We start from the raw sequence: 8,696 nt of genomic DNA on the forward strand, positions 1-8,696 counted from the left end.
TATATAATACTATTATCCAATCTGACAGCCTCTCCACACTTTATGCACTCAAAGATCCGAAAACTACCTCTCCAATTATTGCAGCAATACAAAATGATTTACAAAATAATGCTTCACTTAACACAACCCTTACATGGATAAAAGGTCATTCTGGTATACATGGAAACGAAACTGCAGATCAATTAGCTAAAGAGGCTGCTATAGATGGAAATGCAATTACTGTAGATATTCCATGGACCATATCACACTTGAAAATTATTCTCAAATCAACAGCAATTTTAAAATGGCAGAATGAGTGGAACAATAGTGATACTGGTAGAAGAACTTTCCTACATTTTACAAATGTTGATGTACAACGGCTCATCACAAACCCTCAATTAGTCTGTTATGTCTCAGGTCACGGACCATTTCCAACCTATTTCGAAAGATTTGGTATTTCACACACCAATACATGCAGTTGCGGTCAAACAACACTATATCACGAACTGTCCGTTAACCAAAGATTTTCATATAAACATGCCTTCTACAAATATTGAAGCGTTTAAAAAATTCTTAGTTAAACAAAAAATCACGAAAACAATGCAAATACTAGGAAGACTAGGAACAGACCTATGTCAAGTTATATAACTTATTCAAATGCTAAAAAATAAATATCATTTAAAGGATTCTATTTTCAAAATTACCTCTAAATATACATATGAAACGTATGTAATAAATCGTGATATTAAGATATGTCAAATAAAAATAATAATAATAAATAAATTTATTTATTCAGGGAAATACCACACATTCATAATGGCATTGAATTTTAAAATATGCATTTACTATGAAAGAAGAAATTTATAAAGAAGCAGTACGATTTAAGGGTAAAAGTAAATCTAAAGCGAAGATCTTTCAATTGTTCCCTTAAAGAATATGGAGGCTACCTATGAAAATGAAGCATTTACTTCTTACAGGAAGATTCTACAAAGAAGAAAGAGAAATTTATTTCACTTTTATAAAAAAGAAGTTAAAAGGTAAAAGGACAAGTAATTTATGAAGAAGGAATGTTTTTCTTAAGAAACAAGAACTAACAAGAATGTTTTTCTTAGCTGTCCAATAAAGGAAGAAGGGGAAGGCTCTACATGATTCAGCCATAGAAAGGAATAAGAAAAGGAACTAATGTCACATTACAATTAGAATAAATGTACCTTTGAATTTGCTAACCAGTAAAATCTACTGTCTATTTACTAGCTAAGACATTTTTCATTAAATAAGAATGTTTCATTAAAAGAAGAAGGGGAAAATTTTACAGAAAAATGTTTTATTAAAAAAATAGAGAATAAGATATCAAGTTATTTATGAAGAAACCACGAAGACGAGAAGAAGATGAAATTAATGAAAAGGGAAGTGAGAATTTAAGAAGAAATAATTTATAATGATGGATTTCATATTTGTCCTATATATGAAGAATGAAGGGAACATAACGGAAGTTACAGGAAGAGAAGAAGAAGCTGCCGAGTAGAAAAAGCTAAAGGAATTGTGATATAGATGAAGATACTCCATAGTATAAGAATAACTAAAGATTTAGGAAACAAGGAGTAGTATTCATGATGATTTAGCTAATGAAGGACTACTTAATCGTTTAGGATTAAGTAGTTTAAAAGGCAGAAGAAGGAGGCTTCAAAGGGAAAAAGATTTTAAAGGGAAAAGGTATAAATTTAAAAATAAAGGTTTTAAAAAGAAAAAGGAAATTTTTCTGTAGAAGGTGGAAAGAATATGTTAACAAGTAATTCATAAAGATGGATTTCTTATTCACTATATTAAGTAAAAAGATAAAGGATATATAGGAAGAAAATACATGTAAAATGGAGGAAAGAAATTAAGATAGAAGAAAGGAAGATTTAACGAAGATTAAATGAAAGGAAGATTAAAGGAAAGAGAAGAACGAAGAAAAGAAGAAGAACGAAAGGGAACTTCTTGAAGAAGAACGAAGTTTCAAACGTTTTTTTACTAAGGACAAATTTCGACATTTTATAAAGAATTACTTACAAAGATATACTTCATGAAGGACTCTAAAGTACTACTTTAAGATTTTTATTTTTATTTATTTTTTATATGGCACACTATATGGCAATGCAGAAACCTTTGATTTATTAATAAATACTAGATAAGGGCGGACGTGGGCAGAACCGATTAACCGTAATGGTAGAGGGATGGTGCCCACGTCCTCCGTTACTACTACTACTACTACTACTACTACTACTATATTCTTGTACGACAAAAAATATTATCCCCATCGGCAGAAACCTGAAATCAACAGTATTAGTAAATGAACCTTGCAAAGTCTGTATCCAGAGAACAATGAAAACTAAGAAATTTCCAAGGGCCACTAGTACAAAAGCTAAAGACATCCTAGAAGTTAAACATTCAGATGTTGGTAAAATTTCTTCCCCTTCCTTTGGAGGTTCAATTTACTTTGTGACTTTCACGGATACAGTTACACAAATACAAGACGTTGCTAACAACCTAGACCCTGAAGTCGAAGCAGCAGCCAGAAATCCTACCCATGGGAGTGCGAAAGGTGAAAAAAGAAACAACGAAATTCCTAAACATCTTGAAGATTTTTATCTGTACGATGGCCAAGAGGCACAAAAATCTAGAAAGAAGAAAAGGATCCAGTAACTCTAAAAGATGTCTTTAAATCACCCGAAGCTGACATGTGGTTAAAAGCCATGGAGGAAGAAATTCAGAACCTCACTCAAACTCAAACCTGGGAACTAACTACGAAACCACGAGGAGCTAAGGTAATACCACCCAGATGCTTGTTTCGTAAGAAAAAAGAAGAGATTGGGAACCGAGCAAAGTTCAAAGCCAGATTGGTGGCAAAAGGCTATCTGCAAATACCCGGAGGGGACTTTCAAGACACCTTTTCACCAGTCATCAAACTTAAATCTAGAAGGTTACTGCTTGCCGTATCTGCAGACAAAAACCTAGAGGTTCACCAAATGGATGTGACAGATGCATACCTTAATGGAATTCTAAAAGAGGACATATACATGGCACAGCCAGAAGGCTGCATTGAGAAAGGGAAAGAACACCTTATCTGCCACCTAAAGAAAAGCATTTATGGTCTCCGATAATCAGGACGTGCATGGGATACTTGCTTAAACGACTTCCTGATCCAGTAAAGATTGAAAAGATCAGGTATTTGTATTTACTTTTGTCATGAGAAGAATATCATAACTGGAGTTTATGTTGATGGCCTCCTGATAATTGGAAACATATCAGAAATAAATGAATTCAGGGAAAGCATCAAGAAAAGATTCAATGTCAAGGACCTAGGTCCTGCAAGCCAGATCTTATCGATGCAAATATTCAAAGAAGAAAATGGACCATACACACTAGATCAAATCGTTTATATATCAGAAATCCTAGAAAATTTTAAGATGACTGAAGCAAAATGTGCATCCACGCCATTGGATCCCAGCATAAAATATAAGAAGGTAGATGAACAACAGTGGGAGGAAACCAAAGAAAACAGCAAGGAAATCCCTTACAGACAAGCTATAGGAAGTCTCCTTTATCTGAGATGTGATACTCGCCCAGACATGGCTTATTCTTCCACTTACATGAGCCAATTTAATGAAAAACACACTGAAGAACACTGGAGAGGTGTGGAGCACATTTTAAGATACCTAAAGGGAACACGATACAGAAAGTTGAGATTTCAGAAGACAGGTGAGCCACTTCAAGTCTACTCAGATGCTGACTGGGAAGGTGACAGAACTGACCGTAAATCTTATAGTGGTTATATAATGCTACTCGCAGGTGCTCCAATCTCATGGTCGAGCAAGAAGCTATCCACAACAGCTTTGTCGTTGACAGAAGCAGAGTATGTCACACTGCTAAGGAAATCCTATAGATTAAAAATTTGATCAAGGAAATCTATAGTGAATTAGCTGCTTCACCTCAAAAAGTGCTAGTCGACAACCAGGGAGCAATCATTTTAGCAAAGAACCATGATACTTCTGAATGCAGTAAGCACATCGATATTAAATTTCATTTTCTGAGAGACCAAGTGAAAGAAAAGGCGATTGTGTTTGATCATGTGCCATCCAGCGACAATCCCGCTGATCTCCTAACTAAGTAGACCTCGAAAACACTTTTACGTGACATTAACTATGCCAGGACTTTCATGTAAAATGATTTCCTTTGAAGTTTATGACTGAACATAAACCATTATGTTTGCCACTGTGTAGAGACTTAACTTAAAACACCAGAAAGAAGCCTAGATACAAATTTTTCTTAATTATTTCTATGTAAACATTGTGTTTCTAGTATAACTTAATATGTGTTCATATGCCATCCTACTGGTACGGACTGAGTTGCTCAATAGTATGGAACCGAGTTGCTGAATGGAAGTCAACATTTATGTGTCATAAGACGATTTCAATAATTTACCATTGGGTGTGTTCGATCTCTCAATTCCCAGAGTTTTGGAATCCAGGTTAATTTTTCATCTAGAATAAACCCTAGGTATTTTAAGATATCATTATTTCAATTCTTCAATATGAATTTGGGTGGACCAGTTTTGAACTCTCAGGAATTGTAATAATTTTCGTTTCATTTCTATTGAAACTAAGTTTATACGTATTACTCAATTTTTCTATAGTATCTAATACTTTTTTAGCTTTTTTTTTCTAAGTAAGTAATATGATAAGAAAAATCCAAACGTGAGATGTGTAACAATGCTTGTAAAACCATTGTAATCAGCTGTAGAAACTCTCATGTTTTCATATTGTAACGGCTATGACCTTGCAGCGGCAGCGCCAAACAGGCGATACGGACTTAAAAACTGTACAGAAAAGCGCCAATTGGCGAAACAGTAAACCCGTTTGGCAAACCTACAGGCTGACGGAGAGAGAAGATTTTTCCCCGGAGTCAAGTGGAACTACTTCAACAAATGTGTGCGTCTCTGCTTCGCCGAAATATGTGATCTTGTGTACTCGCATCTGTACTGTGCTCTGAATTTCTTAAGCCGTTATAATGTACCCGGCAACTGTTACTTTTCCTTATTAAATTTGATTATTAATTGTAACATGTCTATCTTAACTAAGATTTCGGCTTTCCTAGTTAATGTTAGGGATATTTTCGTATGCACGTGTTACTCACACGTACATCATTGGTGACCCTGTCCCTCGCTCCTTCTGTTTCGATCCCTAATGACTATCTGTCTCAATCTTTGTTAAAAAACTAAAAATATGCCTTATTTTGATGCCAATGCTCTTCCTTATGACTGATAAAGGCTCAACCCTATTTATTTCCTCCTCATTTTATCGTACGGATTACACGTGGTTTATCACACTTAAGGAGGATTTACAGGTATGTGGTCAAATTTTTTTAATTATCTGTGATTGGTCTTAATTATGTTTTTGTGATATGTTTTGCTCTAAAATTATAGTTTTAATTTAATTATTGATTGTTTAAAATTGATCTTTGGGTAATATTCGTGCTCACACTTTTATTGAGATATTGAATGTCTTCATTATTTTATTCTAAATTGATACTGTTTTGATAAGGTATAGTGCAAAACATTAAGTTTACGATTTACGATATATTTATAATTGGCAACCATGCCAGGACGGTTATTCTACGCTACGAGAGTCGGCAGCAAGTTGTGGGCCGCCAGATGTCGCTGCTAGTAAAAAACAGGTCTGCCCGACATCCTATATTCTCTGAGTACGGAAGTTGTCGAAAGCGCGTGAAAAAGTGTTGCCGCGTCGTCAATCAGGGTTGTGCAGTTGACGTACTAAGTAGACAATGGCTTTGTATGTGTTTTCGCCGCTGATTTTTTCATATTTAAACGAAGAATACGGTCGTAGATCTCTGAATCGGTGGCGAATTTATAGAAAATATGTTGATGCTTTTGCTCTGCCAAAAGATGTTTTCATTGCGTATTTCAGATTGTCAAAATTTATAGTTATTTTAATTTGCGATGAACTGAGAAAGTATTTGCAGCCACATTCAGAAAACAAGAACGCAATTTCTACTGAAAGAAAGGTTATGCTGTTCCTGAAATTATAGATATAAATTGTAATTGTATGCTTTAAAAATGTAGAAGATAATAAGTTTATCAAGCACACAAACCTTCTTCATTTAATACAAATATAGACATCCGATAAGCTTCTTGTACAGCAAGAATTACGTTTACTTTAAAATCTAACAGTTGAATACCTTACGAATAATACTGTGACCACAAAAAGGAATGTCGTTCATTACGCAAAATTCACACTACTGTAAAATAAAAATAAAAATAAAAAATTATAAAACTATAAAATAGCTTTAAAATATTTTTTTCAGTAGCTGTACTACTACTAGTGTGATACTTTTAATAATACGTTTTAGCACAGAGGGCCTATTAATTTCGTTTTGCCATTTTGTGGCGCTTCACTTTTCAAATCGTTGCCACCAAGTATTATCGCACTCTATTATATTTAAAAAAATTAAATAATGAGGAATCTGCAGAATGTATGAATGTTTCTCGCACTGTGATAAAACAACGGTACTTAGAGCCATGAAATGCTGAATAACATAATCCTCCATCCTAATGTAGGCATCTGGAGGCCCATATTTGGAACTGGGAATTTGTTTTATTATCTATTTCATATTTTGTAAAGCATTTATGAGTTTTTGATTAAGAAACCCAACGATTTCAAAGCGAGCAATGCCAACATTGTACGGGGGAAAAAAAAAGAGGAAAAAAAGCATTTTCATCTCTAGCGCGCGAGACTATGTATTGGAAATTCTAAAGATATGCTTTTTTAAAATTATATGATATTGCTGTTGAATTGAATTTTATGGTTTAAGTGCGAAAAACATGATATTTAATAAATAAAGGTAACACGCAAAAAGTTAAAAAATGGACGTTAATATAAAATCTGAAGTAATATAAATATAATATTCAGTAATATAAAATCTGAAGACTTTCAGATTTTTTTTTTTTTGGGTGTGTGTGTGTGTGTGTGTATAAATTTTATTATGTTTAAAACTGGTTCCTAAGTGAGGACTTTCTAAGGGAAACTGGCTCCTATACACGTTACACATGGGAAAAGCCACGAAAACGCCGGCCAGCTCGTTCGGGGGATTCGAACCTCGGACCAAACTACCTGCGTTCAGCGACTCTACCGCTCGGCGGCTGGTGGGCTTGTTAGTAGAATTATTATTGCATTATGCTATAAAGTAATAATTCTATAAGACTGAGGGGTTTTCTTCATGGAATAGTACTTTTGTAACCTATTATAGTATTCAAAAATCATTGTTTCTTTGCAAACTTAAAAAAAAAAAAAAAAAAAAAAAAATTACTGTTCATAGCATTCTCATTTTTACATTGATTATTATTAGTTTTCTATTTAAAATGTGTCGAAACGCTGGTTTGACAAGGACTTCAACTGCAGGAGACCTACACTGATTATTTTTACTTTAGTACCTGCATTGTGAAAATATTGCTATCTTTTAATTATTTTCACAGAATAAAATCTTTTGAGAAGGAAGAATATTTAAACTGAGCAAGCAGTTCTTATATATATATAAAATTAAAATAACAGCAATGTAATATTTAAAAAAAGGTATTAGTAATTGTGTGACAAAAATTGCAAAACGAATTAATCACACATACAGGATAGATTAGTTTAATTTTGGTTATATATTTTATATTGAAAAAATATTTTCTCTCATGTTAATTATAGAATAAATTATTTAAAATAAAGCATTTTGATGCGTGTGTGATAGTTGAATGCAGCAGCAATCGGCCATAGTGAATGAATTTTATTTCTTTTCCTGAAAGAAATAATTTTCATAGAAAAATAAAATAAAAAAAGGGAAGAAATATTAAGAAAGAAATAATTTCTTATTTAAAGAGATATTTTTCCAATAGTAACTGTAAAATAAATTGCGGGAAAACAGTTTTAATGTAAGCATGGGGAGGGGGAAACTTAGTTTGCTATTAGACTGTAATGCAAATTAATCATATTATAAATTTAAATGATTAAAATTGTTTATTTCTAAAAGGATTTGAAGTAAGCTTAATTCATCTACTCTTATCTATTTACCATTGCTTTCATGGTATCCCATATCACTCTTTATTTCTTAGCTCTAAATTCCTGCGTTAGCTTTCCCCTTAAAAAACGGGATTTTCCTTCACATAAGACAGCAGCATATTCTGCTGCATGTTGGTCATAATACTGTTTTGTGCAATTTTTTTCGAATTACAAATACAGCGTGTGAGTTAGTGAAATAATGGGAGAATATTCCTAGAACTTCAGCCAGCGCGCACTATAAATTTCGTCACTCGTCTGTACTGCGATTGGTCTAAAGCTCCTTGAAGCCTTGTCCCCTTTCAGTAAAATCAAATGGACCCACCCGCCCACCAACTGAGGACCACAGAATGGCTTTCTCCGATAAGTTGTGACGGCTGTCTATACCGGTTTTTTTGAGTCAATATTGTTCGCTTAAGTTGTAGACAGATCCAGTGACCATAGAATAGGCGTCCAGGATCGGAAGGCCAAACCAACGAGGAATCGAATATGGCGGTTCAGGAGCCACAAATCTCACACGTGGCAGTGAAAATTCCCCCTTTATGGAAAAATAATGTTAAACTTTGGTTTATTCAAGTTGAAAGTAACTTTGCTTTAGCGAAGATTAGTAGCGATAGTACA

General features: G+C 33.8%; 1 pseudogene; it reads left to right on the forward strand.

Annotated features, from left to right (window-relative positions):
* The first annotated feature begins 3,428 nt into the window (after positions 1-3,428).
* Positions 3,429-3,917, forward strand: LOC146998254 (uncharacterized; annotated as a pseudogene).
* The last annotated feature ends 4,779 nt before the right edge of the window (positions 3,918-8,696 follow it).

Source organism: Stegodyphus dumicola, chromosome 3, assembly GCF_044657685.1.
Source record: "Stegodyphus dumicola isolate Sdum_Otavi_A_Nest chromosome 3, ASM4465768v1".
Lineage (NCBI taxonomy): Eukaryota > Metazoa > Arthropoda > Arachnida > Araneae > Eresidae > Stegodyphus > Stegodyphus dumicola.